Source organism: Rutilus rutilus (genome assembly GCF_951802725.1).
Source record: "Rutilus rutilus genome assembly, chromosome: 4".
Taxonomy (NCBI): domain Eukaryota; kingdom Metazoa; phylum Chordata; class Actinopteri; order Cypriniformes; family Leuciscidae; genus Rutilus; species Rutilus rutilus.
In genome coordinates this window covers 10,074,056-10,091,164 of record NC_140212.1, presented here as the reverse complement: position 1 = coordinate 10,091,164, position 17,109 = coordinate 10,074,056, and the positions used below count along the sequence as shown (strand labels likewise).

Sequence of the window (17,109 nt, the reverse complement as noted above, 5' to 3'; positions counted from 1 at the left end):
ACCTTTTTAAAAAAGTAACTCAAATTAAAGTGGGTAAAGTAATACATTACTCGTTACGACAAAAAAGTAATCTGATTACATAATGCACATTACTTGTAATGCATTACCCCCAACACTGCTGACAAATATGACAAGATAGCATCAGTCAACTTATTGCATTGACAAGGAGAACAACAGTAGATACTGTATTGATTTCGATGGAGATAATATTGTCTTCATTTTCCAGATATACATCCCACACACTCCTCCAAGAGATTTCCATGTCATTTCACTGTATTTAGCACGACCAGAATACAAATCTTCACACCTTCGATTGTTGTGTTTTTTTTTTCTTTTTTTTTTTCACTTTGAGAGATTACAGATCCCATTTTTTCAGCATTCCAGGAGGCTTTTTCAACATTTACAAAGTCGTGTGATTTGTGTTTCTCTTTGTTTCTAATCAAACAGTGGTTTCCTGTAGCTTGTCACATCTGAATTCCTTCTGGTTTCGGTGTATTTTGAGGCTTTTTGGTCGACAGCATATCTCTCAAGCTTTGAGGAATGAGTTATGCGGCATTGCGACTGAAATTATTTCATTTGTGAGCACTCTGAAGCGCGTTTGTGAATGATATGGCCTTTAGAATGAGGCTTGCACACATCCTCCCCTTTAGACAGAAAGATGATGTGCTCATGTGTCTTCAGAGCTCACGCACATGCACTGATCAGCAGTGGAAAAGGGCTGACAAAGATAATGATACATATTTCTGTGTCCTAATGGTACACGCCAGCAATCATTCCAGCTTGCACTATTGTCCAGGATATCATTTCCTGTTGATTATGAAACTCTGCAGATAGAAAATGGCAGCCTGTACCATCCAGAAAAGAGAATTATAGTCCCAGTGCTCTACTCTGTCTTCCATTATCTCATTCCTCCAGGAACCACTAGAGCAGCTAAAATCTATGCTGTGTTACTGAGGGAAGTTCTAGTGTCACATTGATTAACAAATCATTATTGTCGGAAGTTGAGAATGGATACCCTTGCAGTGGAACTCTTCTTGTTTCATTGGCCATAAAGTGGCGAGCCAACACATAACCACATTATTTATTTAGGGGTGTAACAGTACATGCATTTGTTTTTTACTATTATTACTATCATTTTTTCTAAAATCATACTTGTTATATGTTTTTACTATGTGTAGTGCCACAGTATTTACACCTTGTGGGGAAATCAATCTACAATGGCTTACTAATAGGTGTCTTTGCATATTGTGTGGGATAGAAAATGCCAAATTTCATGTTTAAACATGGCTTACACTGGGTTTAATGAGCAACTCCACGAACATCTCCTGTTACACAGGCTTGTAAGACAGATTGTTCTTGGCCCTATGCATCCCTGTGGGGCAGAAGCTGATCGGGTCAGCGACCGAGTGTAAACCAAAACCATCTTTCTTCCAGGCTGACCAGACAGCATGTGTTCCTGGGTATAGATTTTTTGATGGCCAAAGCCTGGGAGAGTTGAATAGATTTTAAATACTCCAAAGAAATCTAAGGGCATAGCAGAATGGCAGTGTCACTGGGAGCCACAGTACTTACTTTGATTTGGATGTGTGACTCAAATACAGAATTGCTTAGTTTAATTGGGGGCGTTGACTTGTGAGCTTCCATCCCTTTTTACACCTTTCAACACTGCATAAATGGTAGTGGAAGCCTAATAGAGTGTTTGCTTTGTCAAGTAAAAAACAAAACAATTTACAGAACAATCTACGTTAATGGACCAGTAGCTTCAACTGTTGATAAAAGGCAGAATGGATCCATACTTTCATGCTGTTTACGCCCTACAATCTGAATGTCACAGCAGAAATCAAGGCTCATCAGACAAGGCAACGTTTTTCCAATCTTCTATTGTCCAATTTGGGTGAGCCCGTGAATTGTAGCCTCAATTCGCCTGTGTGAATTGTACACTCACTGGCCACTTTATTAGGTACACCTTGCTATAGTAGCGGGTTGAACCCCCTCTTTTGCCTTTAGAACTGCCTTAATTACAATTAATGATCATTTTAAAACATAAAATAATTGGTTTGATATAAAGTATATGCTTCTTATCATGTTTTGAAATAATTGAATAATTGAAACTAATTAATTTTGAAATAGTCAGCTCTAGTGCGCGTGTATATTTTTACAAGGGCTGTATATTTTTACAAGGGCTGCATATTTAATTTAATTTTGTACAATTTTATGTACAGTACAAAGAGAGACTCAGCAAGTAGGCTACTATTTCTTTGGCAAACTCTCCTGTGCTGTCTGCTTTTCTGCTCATTGTGCTAATCTAAAGTCTGCAGACAGGCATTTGGGAGACTAGGAGAGTCTCTTACTTATTTATGAATCTCCAGCCTGTCTCACTTTGCTTTAACTATCATAGAGAGAAAAAGGACATTTTAGGGTTTTTTTGTGTTTTTTTCCCCTGAAGGGTGATTATTTTATTTTCTTCTTCTTCTTTATTTTACCCTGCAAGGGCATTTTCAGCTGTTTACTCCAGGATTAATCACTGCCATTATCCACAACTAATGTGTCTGCTCATACGAATTTTAAAATAAATAAATAAATGGATTTTAAATAATCCATTTGCGACACGTTTCACACATTGCCAGCCGAAGTGCGAAGGCACCGTTACAAAATTAATCACCCTTGAACCTCATCTTTAAATTTCCTCTGGATCCTTTGGAATATCACTTTGCCATTTTTCCAATGTCTTTGTCAATAATTCATGAGCCCTTCTTCACTTCACTTTTTCACTCCCTCTGGCCAACACATGCCTCCCAATGAGCGAAACCATTCTAAGTAAAACCTCAGATACACAATATTGACAACTCAGCAAGATAGAACTATTATACTTGAGGAAGGACTGCATGTCAGTAAGGTAACAGATTACAAATAGCCTGGACATTTGACATGGCCTGGGATCAATGATATGTGTCCAGTGTCCTCATTACATGTAAACTGGATCAATGCTGTGTGGTGTACCATAATATCACTGAGGTTCATGCAAAGTCACCAGTGTTGCAGCTTTAATATTGCAAAGGGGATTAACTAGATCTCCCCTTTAAAAGTGGCACAGATATATAACACATTCATTTTTAGGTAATATAAGAGCAGAAGTTAATTTGCTCTAAAAGGTCATTTTAAAACAGTAAATAATAAAACTGTGTGTCACAATTAGCACAACTGTTTATATATTTAATAACTCTGGATCCTTGTAAATATGTGCTTTGGAGTCAATAAAATGTATCAAATTGTTTATGTACATATAAGCCTATTCAATTGTTTTTTTGTTTTGTTTTTTGAGCGATAATGACCGGCTACTCAAGAATAAGTTAATAAATGGGGAAGAAATAATCAGTGTTATTTTAGTATCATTGAGCTATAATATTATATAATATTATATTATATTATATATAATTTTAATTTTAATTCAGAGTAAATTTGTTAAAATAAAGTGTCTATCTATATAGTTTTTATTAATTTTTATTTCAGTTTTAGGCATTTTAATACATCGAGCTAATCTAAATGAAAAAATATATATTTTAAATTATCTCATTTTGGTGATATTAAAATATTTTGCCACAGAAAGCCACATTTGAACAATCAGAATCAAGTATCTTATTTTATATTTTATTTTGGAATGCAAAAATATTTAACACAGAAAGCCACATTTGACCAATCAAAATCAAGTACACTGTAAAAAAATTGTAACACTCCCAAATCAAAAATTTCAATTGACCGATAACATCTAAATTTTTCAATTGGCCCAAGTGACAATCTGTACATTTAATTTTAGAATTTACAGAATTTCACTTGGGCCAACTGAAAAATTTAGATGTTATCGGTCAATTGAAATTTTTGATTTGGGAGTGTTACAAATTTTTTACAGTGTATTCCAGAGACCTGTGTAACAAATGTAGGCTATATAAACATCTGACATACTTCAAGTAATTGTACATCCCCATAAATATTTAATATGTAGGGCATTGCAAGAATTACTTCAAGACCGCTTTATTAGAGTAAAAAAAAAGGCATGTCAAATTGTAGCAGTGGATTAATCTTGAATCTTGACCTCTCTGTCAGGAGCTATTCGGCGTCAGTGCCGCTGACTCCAGGAGTGCAGTGCGCACACTGAACTGAACCGAGGGCTGTATCTGCTGGTGATATAGTTGTTTGCTGAGCAGTAACGCAGTTGTGGAGGCGAGAGTGATCAGGTGCTGGGGCTGATGTGATGCTTTTCATATTTATTTCCATTAATCATAAACTCCCCCCTCTGCTACAGGCCTGTAGCCATGCTGCCAGCATGTGCTGCAATTCCCTTTGTTAAGTGGCAAGCATTACTCACCATTACGCTGTTCATGTTGCCTTAGTGTTCGAGTCAAATACAGTGCTGTTTCTCAGAAGAATGATAGATCGATTTAGTGTTTGTATGCAATTATAGTAATAATTGTAATGTAATCTTCCTTTTTTTTGGGTGATACACTAAACAACTTCATATACCAAGGAACACCGAAAGTGATGCTTTTATAGGACCCCCTTCTTAAAACATAAAGGCTGCTATGTATTTTCATGTAAGTCCATTTATAGTGTGAGAACAATACAATGCAAAATATTAATTCATTAGCTTTTTTACAGCCAGTGTACTAAATCTAAGGGTACGTTTACACGACAACGATATGCTTAAAACGGAGAAGTTTTGTCAAAACGATCCCTATTCACACGTATCCGTGAAAACTACTAAAAACGCTGAACTGAAATAATATTATATGTATAAATCTGCAGAGAAACATTTGTTTATATATTGAATACCTCTAGATCAGAGAATAGAAGGCTAAAATGTACCAAATAGTTTATTTACATATATTTTATATTGTTTTTGTCACAGTTGGGTTGCAATAAACGAGTAGAAAAAGATCTAAATGTAGCAGTTAAACTTGTTAAAACAAAGAACTCAGGGAACTAGAAACATAACACAAAGTAGTACTGACAATGAAATGAAAGAAACACAGGGATTAAATAGAACAAACCAATAAGAAACGTGAAACACCTGTGACCACTGAATCAAACCATGTGTATCCTAGGAGACTTACAGGCAGGGAAACAGAGGATGACGGAACTAATTAACAGAACAAGAAAACCAACCTAGAAAACCAACCTAGAAACAGACACGAACAGAAAAGGATAATAAAAGCAATCTCTAAACATGAACAAACTCAAAACGTGACAGTTTAATTTAATATATTCAAGAAAAAAAAAAGTCTTTAAAGGGACAATGTGTAGTTTTTTAGGTCTTTTATTATCTAAAATCAATATTTTTATTCTTAAATATGTCTTCAATGGTGTACAAATACCTCTGCCAATGATCAGACTAATCCTCGTAAACGAAGAATTTATTATCTTTATATACATGGGACGGGTAGGTCCACGGAGGCTTCCATGTAGTTCCGCCATCTTGAAAAACTATAATAGCAGAGAGGGACAAAAAGTACTAGGCTAACCCGTTTCCACAACGCGTTTTCGTTCAGAGCCAGCGTCACGTGACTGAAGCCAGCAGAAGCAGAGGAGCAGAGCAGTGAGAGGCTCTTGTCACTGCCCCGGCAAGTTTAAAAGGCTGCACTGTACGGTTAGTCTCAGGATAAGGAGTCCTCGTCGTCGAAAAAGTCCAAAGTAGACCGTAAAAACGAAACGTGACCGGAGATTGCAAAAAACAAGGGTTAATGTCGGGATAGCTTTTTCCAGGTGGAAAGAGCTAATGCAGGAGAAAGCTTTCAAAAGAGACGCTGAAGTTGCCTGCTTTCTTCTCGACAGGTAAGTCAATGTTACGGTCTTAATTACAAGCTTTTTTTCATTGCTTGGTTGTGTACTTTATTATATAGACAGACAGTATAACTCGATGAAGTGCTATTAAAAGACATCCTGTCATAGCTTTATGGTACGTAACGGCTACCGTAGTAGATGCAACATGCATTTGAAAATGCGAGGCGCTGGAGAGCACTATTCGTTTGAATGCAAAATACAATTTCACCACTAGATGGGAGAAATTCCTACACAATGTCCCTTTAATTACATTTTTTAGTTAGTTAGTTATGTTTTGTTTATAGTTTACTGATAATGACCACATGCTTCTTACCAAACAAGCAAAAAAGGGGCATCATTAATTTTTCGCGCCCACTATACAAAAGCATTTGTCCAAAGAATGCCACCTTAGACCAATTAAATTTATTTTCAAAATAAATTGTACAGCGCTTTCCCATTAAATATTGAGTTTTACAGAGAATATTGACCTGCATGATAAAGTTGACGAGAAACTGGGTAGAAAAGATATACAGATATTCTTTAAAAAATAATTGTGATGAATCTAATTTCCAACCAGTCTTGAGAATAGTAATGGTAGTCAATTATGTAAATATAAAAAAAATTCTTGCATTTGAACAAATTTCACCTTTAGCAGTTAGGTTTTCTTTCCCCTAATTGCATGGTGTGTTAGAAAAAGCAGAGAATGAGTCCTGCAATTCCTAAAGCATTGTGCACTACCAGACCTTTGTGAGATGTAGCAAAAGATCAACATAAGGCATGATACGAGTGCTTTATCAAAGCTGGAGTAAGCCATGCTTGGCACTAACAGTCCCAGAGCGGCATTATCATCTAGCTGACTCATAGTGTTTGACCCGACACTCCACAATCTAATTATAAATGTGCCTCATGGTGGTCTCTGTCCTTATGATCAAGATAAAGGCTGTTGATAAAGACTGAGAGAGGCTTTTGGCATAACTCTGTCTATGAGTCAAGATTCTGCTTCACTCCACTGTGTGTCGTCACCCACATGCATATGGACTTCAAAGATCCCTGTCATCATACAATCTGTTTTCTTTTTTTTTCTTTGCCCCCAGTGTAATGGCTGACATAATGCATGTGTGGCTTTATTATTTTTCAGTTAGGAGCATTGCTGGAAAAGCACAGTGTTAATGACTGTGTACATCCGAGTAAATTTCCCCTTGTTTTTTGTTTTTATTGCAACTGAGTCAGTTTCTGTGCAAGCTAAACGCACTTTCAGTGCACCTTAAAAGTAAAAGTCTTAAAAAAGATACATGCATGTGTAAAATTTTATATATTATTTCCACAAAAGGATTCAAATTGAATATAGTATTATTTCCACAAAAGGATATAGATAGATAGGTAGATAGATAGATAGATAGATAGATAGATAGATAGATAGATAGATAGATAGATAGATAGATAGATAGATAGATAGATAGATAGATAGATAGACAAAAGAAAGTCAAAATTATAATTCTTTTTTATGTCATTGTTTAAATAACAGATCTATCCTGGTTTACTCCTAAAATGCAGTATTAAGATATTTACAGTAATGTGAAAAAGAAAGGACAATCATTTGAATTCCATGGTTTTATGTATCATGACGTAATAAAAAAAAAATCATCTGTCATGGTCTTAAACGTAGGTAAATACAACCTCAGATGAACCACAAGGCGTGACATACTGTGTCATTAATTACTTAACAAACATAAAGACAAAATGGAGAAGCCATGGATGTCTATATTGACTATATTATACATGACTGTATATATTATTGCAGATTTTTATACATAATAAAAATCATATATTTTAAATGTTTATATATATTTATTTATTTAATTATATATATATATATATATATATATAATCGTTTTATTTATATTTTTTTATTGAGTGGTTCCCATACTCATACACATAGAGCAGTGCACAAAAAAATGTGCACAAACAAAACTGCCATTAAAAAAATATTTTGTATGCTTCCATACTAAATTCCAAAAGCAAAATGTTCTCACACACTTTATTCCAGAGCAGGGTAACATGTCTCTTTGTGTGCCCACACTCTGTTTATTCCTCCAGACCTGTTTATCGCTGGCAGAGACAGGCACGTGGAGCTGCCAGATGGACGCTGTGGTGCAGTACGCGCCCTGGCCTCATTATTCGGTGACCCAGATTGCGGTCCATCCCTCCCGAACCCAAACCAGACTGGATTAACGGCGAGATACACCAGTTAAGAGCATTGGTTGGTTGTAAGGGGGAGGGATATTATAACGGTCAAGTATTCTGACCCAGCTGATGTGTTTCATTGTCTCCATAATTACAACACAGCACATCAGCGGAAGGCTTGTGCAGGTAAAGCAGTTCGTTGCTGCAGGGAACGTGACAGATAGATTGTCTCTGCTTTACAAGTGAAGTGAAATTAATTCAGAGATGCTTCATGTAGTGGCTGAGCATGACATGATGATGAATGTAATGTGCAGTTAATTTTACCAGTGCGCAAATGTCATTGAGGACAATCTTGTTTACAGGTAACAGTGGATGCTGGAGAACTGCATATAAAGTAACACATGTAAATATCTTTCAGACAAGTGAAACTGGCTTAAAATAAAGTGTGAACCTCGTAAGTTATAGTTATAGCCGACCCACACTGCAGAAGGCTAAAGGCATCGGAGCCACAGTTTCCTGTGACTGTGATACTTTTCTATGCATTGTTTGCAGTGTTTAGACTAAATTAGTAAGATTAGTTAGAAATTAGTTTAGACTAATTAGCCCAATCAGACAACCTTGTACTAAGTTTACCCTTTTTTTGTTATAACGGGGAAGTTTTTTATATTTTTTAGGTGATTTAGTTAATTCTGTTCTGTTCGTTTCAATGATTCCTTTGCATTCTTTTTGTCCTTTTGAGTTGTATTTTTATAGTAAATTACATTTTCATAATACACTACTGTTCAAAAGTTTTGGTTTTAAAGAAATTCATTTATTCATTAAAAAATGTTTCTTAAGCATCAAATCAGAATATTATAATGATTTCTGAAGGATCATGTGACATTAAGACTGGAGTCATGATGCTGAAAATTAAACTTTTCCTCATATAAATTAATTACATTTTAAAAAAATATATTATAATAGAATATTATATAAATATTTCACAATATTACTATTTTTACTGTGTGTTTGATCAAAAAATGCAGCCTTGTCCAAGTCTTACCAAACCAAAAAATTTTGAACCATAGTTTATATATCTGCCAAAATACCATCATAATGAAAGAATATTTGTTCTTGAAACATTGTGAGAATATTATTGTCATGTTTAATTGTGTAGTATCAATAACTATTGTTTTATAACTATAGTTGCAACTTTTGTAATGGTACATTTTTGTGTGCTCCACTGTTTTATTTCCAAAGTTCTACAGTGAAGTGAATTGATTAGAACGAATCATTAAAAAGAATCGGTTCATTAGAATGACTCAATTGAATAGACTAGTGGTTGTACTGGAACAGTGTTAATGTTAAGACCATATCCATATTGAGTAGCTTACACGATTGCCTCCTCCTATACACCACTTGATATTCAGCTTTTACGATCGAAGATCCATCGGAAAACAGTGTGGCATGTCTTCAGGAGCTAATGATAGGGAACAATGAGCCTGGTTTGCTGTGGATCATGTTGAGAGTTTTACACTCCGCAGCATCATGCTGTCTTTGAAGGGCCATGAAGGCTTCCCTCAGGAGTGGCATGTCTCTTGTAATTCGCCAGAATCAGTATGGCAGAAGCCCTCAAGCCCACTGTGTTAGAGAATTAAGATGGATGAATCCGGGCTGGTGTGCGGCTCTTCGGCTCAAACTCACAGAGGGTGGAGAAACTCACTCTGATCCAGTGGAAAAATAAATAAATAGCCAATCTAATCACTCTTCAAAAGTCTGTGGGCGTGCAGTAGCCCTAATCAGTCATGCATAATATGCTAGAGCAACATTCTTCTTCGTAATGGTATTCATTTTATAACTAGGCTATAACCTTGTTTATTTAGTTAATTGGCACTCTTTTAAAGTCCATTTTCTATCTTTGACAAGCTGTCAGATGGTGTTGTGAACGCCAGTTGCTGTGATTGTCTTGGTCAGTTTGCATGTGATTAAGAATGAGACGATCATAAAAAAGCATTAGCCTATTAATTAACTGTCGTGTGCAGGAGATGGAAGTATGGGTAGACGTTACTGACTGATGGTATCTGGACACTGGCACAGAGCTGCTTAATTAAATGCCTGAAAATGGCTGCCAACGCACTGTCCTTCACTCCTGTAGGAGAAAACCTCACACTGCCATTAAATATTTTTTGCTGACACACACAGCAAATGGATAATGGCAGTCGCAATGCTAACTTGAGTCTCCCGTGAGATGCATTTAGTTTGAGGAGCCTTTGTCTAGAAGTTGAATGTGAAAAGTTGTCACTTCTCTATATCTCATTTTTAGAGTTAAATATACACTGAAATAAATGGGGGATGGGGGGGGGGGGTCTCCAGATAGTCTCACTGTACAAAAAAAAGAGGGGATGTTAATTATGCTAACAGACAATAGTACAAGTTAACTTTTTTCCATATCAGGTGAAGATTATCAGTCACAAACTATATTTTGCATTGTTTTATTATTGGGCAAAAATATTACTGTTACTGAGGTAAATGTTGCAGCTGAATTTATTTCAGCCTGTTTAGACAGATTGTTTGTTTGGTCATGAAACCAAACAGTCTGGCTAAACAGTCAGCTTTGTTCATGCATTTAAAGGTGCACTCAGTAACTTGTCCCTCAATGCATTGCATTTTACACAAACAAATAAATAGTACTTTTGAGAAATATGTTCACAATTATGTACACAAGAGATTAAGACTCAAGGATTATCAGTATAGCCTGATAAAAGTAGTTTTTTTTTTTTTTTTTTTTTACATAGAGCAGGTCTCCTCATGGTGGCAGCCATTTTGAGATCACATGACCAGTGGATTTTTGTTTATGGAATAAATTTATGTCATCAAAGATTTTAATTGAAAATATTAGTTATTTGTGATGCCGCATCTACACCTCTAGGTGTCAGTATGAATTAATTAATAAAATTACTGGGTGCACCTTTAAGATTTGAACCATATAGTAATTCACAATAAATATACCAGCCAACTGGCCAGATTGTATTTACTCGCCAAAGCTGATTTTAACTCTCAGGAGGTGCTTGGTGAGTGTTAATTTTGTATCCTGTTTAGACATTATGAAAAGATAAAACCGTGGAGCATATAAATGCTGGAGAAATTCTTGAATAGTTGAAGAAATGAAGAAAGCTATTGACTGGAAACCCTTTATTATTGTTGAAAGAGTATAATTAAGAGGTCCAAAACTGGATTGTTTGGACAGAAGATTGTGTTTTTCTTATAGAACAGCAAATAGAACAGCTGCATATTGCCTGTAAATAATAAATGAGGAATGTACACTGTAGTTCAAGATTGGCATTGGCTTAAATGAAGTGGCGGTGAAAGTTTTTATAAGACAGCAGCCTGGATTTCTGCCAAGCAGACAGGGGCATGATCTGCCAATGGTCCTAGAATCTATATGTTAAGTAGTCTATTGATAAAGCACTTTACATGGGATCTAATGATAATGCCGGGATTGCTGAGCTTTGTGTTAAGAATCAAGAGGTCAGGGGGAAGAGTTTTCTTTTTGTTGCTATCTATTAAATGATCAGACGGTTATTCCTTTGGGACTTGTCTTACCTTACTGTCTGTTTAAATGAACTGAATGTTTGTGGTGTTCATAGCTGGAGTGTATTTTTGTGGTGTCGCTCCATTAGTCTCTCAATTTCATGGATCCTTGACATCAGTGTTAGTGCATGCAAGGTAGTTTGAGTGTGGTTTTGTTAGAAAGATGAAGTTGATCTGTGGTTCATGGTAATGTTGCCTCATGTATCCTTTGACAAAAAAAGCATAGGGTTTGGTCCACATTGCAGAGCAGAATTTTGTATAGTATTTATCTAGTTAACTTACTAATAAGTGGCTCAAATTAAACTCTATATCTTTTAAGGGTTTGATGCCAGTAACCTGACAACATTGCACATCCAGTCATTATTTGATCCTCAAATGCACTCACTGTATCAACCCAGTACCTAGCAAGCATGATTTTGTTGTACAAAGTCAGTCAGTAAGATTTGAGCTTGCAGGATTGAAAAAGTGCTTTCCATTTTCATGTGCATGAGAAGGTCTAAGGCGGGACTAAGCCTGAGACTATTGGTAATGTTCTGCCTGTCTTTTTTTCGTAAGACAGTCCTCTTGAATTTCAGGTTAAAATTTGAAAATCCCCGCCAGGAGTGCACATTTGACTGTCCACAAATTGTTAGATCGAGGGCAGTCCCGTATTTGGCGGTGTGTAGATAAAGCAGGCTCACAGGAAGTCAAATCTAATTCCAGGCAAAACCTTTCATCTCAGCTGGTCATAATAGACTCCAGGATTGCAGGACTAGCCACACTTCCAAATGCATTGAGCAGACTGAAGTGAGAGATTTCCTGTTTTTTGGGGATGAAAATGTCAAACCTGGCCCTTAGGAAGAGGCAACCTTTGCTTTTCGAATCTCAACTCCAGATAGACATGGGATTTGTCTGAATGAAGTCTATAGGAATAGGCAAGGGATTGCACTTTTGACCTTTGGTGAGGTGTAGTTCAAGAGTCACATCAACCTGAGCCAAATTTACTTCCCATAACTTCCATTCCTGCTTTTCCAAACACCCACATTTTTTCAACTGTGTTCATAAATATATACAATTTACCTTTCAGTGCTTTGAGAGCAATCGAGAGAGAGAATACTGACATTAGCTTGGTCTTTTGGGATTTTTGCACGGGCTCTGATCCAAGAGGGTTATGAAGCCGCGGAGAGGATAAACAAATATATTCCATTCACTAGGCACACACAGATGTCATCTGAAGCAGGAAGAGAGCTGTAGGTGCATGTAGAGCAGCTGGGCAGATGGGGTGGGTGTATTCACGATAGATTCGCAATCCTGCCAGACCATTTCACTTTGACCATGTCAGTCTTGAAGTTACACCACTGCTAAAGTGATGTGTCTAGAAGCCACACTTGATCTGTGGCATTGTAAAGCTAAGCCAATTTTGCGAAAAAATAAACACTACTGGGATCATTGAAGTGTAAAACCTACACAAAAGGTTGACATATAAGAGAGCTGACACATTATGACTCGAACATTAGTGCAGCACACCTAAATCAGGCAGTGAGTTGAAAATCTGGGTCAGGGAAACTCAAAGGCCTCAGGATTTGGTGCTTTACCGTTCCATCTGCTTACTATGGATGCTGCAAAGAGAAAAATACATCTCAGTTGCTCATCCTACACATCCATTTCACTAGTCATCTAGAAGAATGTCACCATCTTGAATATGCGGAAAGCCCACTCTCTGCTCCAGGCAATCACTTTCACTGTCTTCTTCCTCTAGTTTTTGTGGAGTAACTAACAAGGAATAGTGATGGTACCAACTTAACTCCATTTTTCAGTAGCATGACAATAGTATTTTCCCAATAGTATAATATATAATATAATACAACTAAATTACATTATATTTAAAATATTATTTTTAATATTTAACTTAATTACATTTTTTCAGTTGTTTTCCCAACTGTTCTCTTGTGTAAATACACACGACGCATTATAAAGTCAGGAAACATAACTTTTTACTGCTTTGCTTCAACTTTTTGTGGTATAACCTGTACTCTCTTGCAAGCAAAATATGCAGGAGAGATAAATGCTTGTTCATAGCATAAAATAGGACTAATTAAAAACCGGCCACTTTATTAGGTACACCTGATCTACTGCTCATTTGCACAAATATCTAATTAGCTATTCACATGACAGCAACTCAATGCATTTAGGCATGCAGACATGGTCAAGATGATCTGCTGAAGTTCAAACTGAGAATCTATTCGGGCTGATAGAAAGCAGTAATTCAAATAGCCACTCATTACAACCGAAGTGTGCAGAGGAGCATCTCTGAATGCACATCAAAGCAAATGGGCTACAGCAGCAGAACACACACTGGTGCCACTCCTGTCAGCTAAGAACAGAGAACTAAGGCTACAATTCGCACGGGCTCACCTCACAGACAATAGATGATTGGAAAAACGTTGCCTGGTCTGATGAGTCTCAATTTCTGCTGCGACATTCAGATGGTAGGGTCAGAATTTGGCGTAAACACCATTAAAAACATGGATTCATCCTGCCTTGTATCAACGGTTCAGGCTGCTGCTGGTGGTGTGATGGTTTGTGGGATATTTTCTTGGCACACTTTGGGCCTCTTAGTACCAATTGAGCATCATTTAAATGCCAGAGCCTACCTGAGTATTGTTTCTGACCATGTCCATCCCTTTATGACCACAGTGTCCCCATCTTCTGATGGCTACTTCCAGCAGGATAACGAGCCATGTCACAAAGCTCAAAGCATCTCAAACTTTTTTTGAAAAATGACAACGAGTTCACTAAACTCAGATGGCCTCCACAGTCACCAGATCTCAATCCAGTAGAGCACCTTTGGGATATGCTAGAACGGGAGATTTGCATCATGAATATGCAGCCGACAAATCTGCAGCATCTGCGTGATGCTGACATATCAATGTGGACCAAATTGCACCTTGTTGAATCTATTTATGCCACGAAAAATTAAGGCAGTTCTGTGCTGAAGGCAAACTAGCAAGGTGTAATAAAGTGGCTGTGAGTTTATATACTGATTCAAGTCCTTCTTCTTCTTACTAATGAAATACACTGTACAGTTAATTGCTGCTATTGGCTACTATTATTTTTTTTATACACACTTTTCTAGATCACAGATTTTTAAGGGGGTCTTCATAAAGTCTAAAAATACCTATGTTAACAAGTTGTTTTCACTAATGCAAATAAAAATGTATTGGCCAACAAGCAAAATCAGTTGGTCATATGTCCCACACATTAATTGATTGAGAGGAAATAAGGAGCAGCATTGGTCAAGTCTTGTCAACATGTGTTCTCTTAGCACGGCATCTTTGCCTCTTAGTCCCACAGACGGTTTCTTGGCGTTCTTCCCTAAGTACTAATACATGCTTAACAACATGGGCTGCTTCTGCACAGTGTGCCATGCTAGCGTGCCAATATAATTGCAAAAATGCCATCATGCCATTAAGAGAGAGTTAGCCGCAGGGTCCAAAATTAACTTTTTGCCACAACTGCTAAATGGCGGGTGAATTAAGAAAATGTACCATCTATAAATACATTTTTACCACCCATTAAACTGTATTTTGCGTAATTTGTATGAAAAATGATTTTGTCCAAATGACGATAACATTTTAGAACTCTTTAGTAACCTCCTTGTGTATTTCCTTCCATCAAGAGCAATGCCTAAAAAAAAAAGCTCTTTACAGAGGAAACTCATTACATTTAGAAACTGAGCTTAAATCTCAAATTTCCAAAAAGCATGTGACCGCTGTCTACATCTGCTAGGTACCTACAAGGCAGTGGCGTAACTTTGTTTTAAAAAGTGGGACAGGTGTGTTAGATTGAAGCGTGCGTCCATGTGAAGACTGTGCACGAGCCACAAGAGAACAAAAACAACACATTTTAGCGCCAGATAGTCTCTTATTTCTAACTAAATTAATGCTTTGCTAGTCACCTGGAGATGTTTTATTTATTTATATTAGGTACATCCGTGCCTCGAAATGTTTCAAAAAGTGGTGGGGACAATATCGACCCTGAGAAAAAGTGGTGGGGACATGTCCCACCCGCAAATGACGCCTATGCTACAAGGTCAATTTAGAAGCCAGAGGGAAATGAGGCTATCTCTCTTATCAATCTTTTTCAGCCGTGTTGAAAAGAGCTTTAAGCCTGATGTGCTAAGCAAAGCACGCATAAACACATTTTCCAATTGAGGCCCGTCGACCCACTGAGATCTTTAATTGATTGACTGGCTTGCAAATTTCCAGGGCAAGAGACTCGGGGAGGCCACTCGATCAATTCCTCTGCTGGGAGTCACGTTACTGCAAGACTCGACGGCCAAGCTTGTCTCCTGGGAGGATCTGTCTCTAATATTTCAGGATCTGATTACTTTTTCAAGGAATGTGTATTCTTAAATATTCATGAAAATTAATATTGCATTTAACTCTTTCCCCGCCATTGACGGAACTTTCTGGCTTTCCGTGTTTTCACTGTTATAGGGTAGGGGTTGCTATTAGGCATCTTCTGAAAGAGTGCTGAATCTCCTGATCAAAACACAGGCGAAGAAGAAGCAGGTACAAGCGATATCATATGTAAGCATATGCATATATAAAATAACGTAATCATCAACACATAAACAGCATATAAATCAAAACTGCCTAATGTTACAGAATGAAATGTTGACCCATGACGAGGTATAGGACTGTGCAAGCTTTAGGGGTGTTGATGGACTATCTACCCAATCTATGTATCTATCTGTTCAATGTTAGTTAATAAAAATCCAGCTGTTCATTGTTTGTTCATGTTAGTTCACAGTGCATTAATAATGTTAAATACAACATTTGATTTTAAAAATGTATTAGTAAATGTTGAAATTAACATTAACTAAGATTTATAAATGCAATAGAAGTATTATTATTTCTTAGTTTATGTTAACTAAAGTGGTTAACTAAAGTGGTTAACTAATGTTAACTAATGAAACCTTATTGTAAAGCATTACCAAAAAGATTTAAAGATTTTTCCACTTTTTTAAACCCTGTGTAAATACACTTATGCACATTAAAAAGTCAGGGAACACCTTTTATGTTGTATAGCTGTCCTTGCATGCTAAAAATGCACTTGTCCACAGCAAAAATAGAACTTAATGTATAATAAAAAAAAGTAAAACATGCTTGTTTTTACAAAGTGTTTTTACGATCGCAAAAAATGGCAGACCAAACTACAGTACTATGCACACCGGCACAGAACGACCACCTGGATAACTAGTTTACTAGTCCAACAGTTTGTCCAGTGGGTTCATCAGTGCTGTGTGGTTTAATTGGAGCATTTAGCCTCTAAAAATCCCATAAGTTTGCTGCAGGGTGCGTGACGATGAGCAAGGATTACACCAAGTAGTTTGGCATGCAAATGCAGGGGAATTGAGCATTTCATACAAATAAATACATTTAATATTAATCTCTACATCTTATCGTTCAATGCTAATAAAACCCCCATTAATGTTTAAGGTTGCAGACACCTATACTGTACCGTGTAACACATACAGGCTGAATTATGCAAAGCAAA

The 17,109-nt window shown here is 36.8% G+C and overlaps 1 protein-coding gene across 1 annotated transcript in view; it reads right to left on the bottom strand.

Moving 5' to 3' along the window:
• Positions 1-17,109, bottom strand: part of tmem178bb (transmembrane protein 178Bb) — a 75,073-nt gene that overhangs the window by 36,478 nt on the left and 21,486 nt on the right. The gene's annotated exons all lie outside the window — the stretch shown is intronic.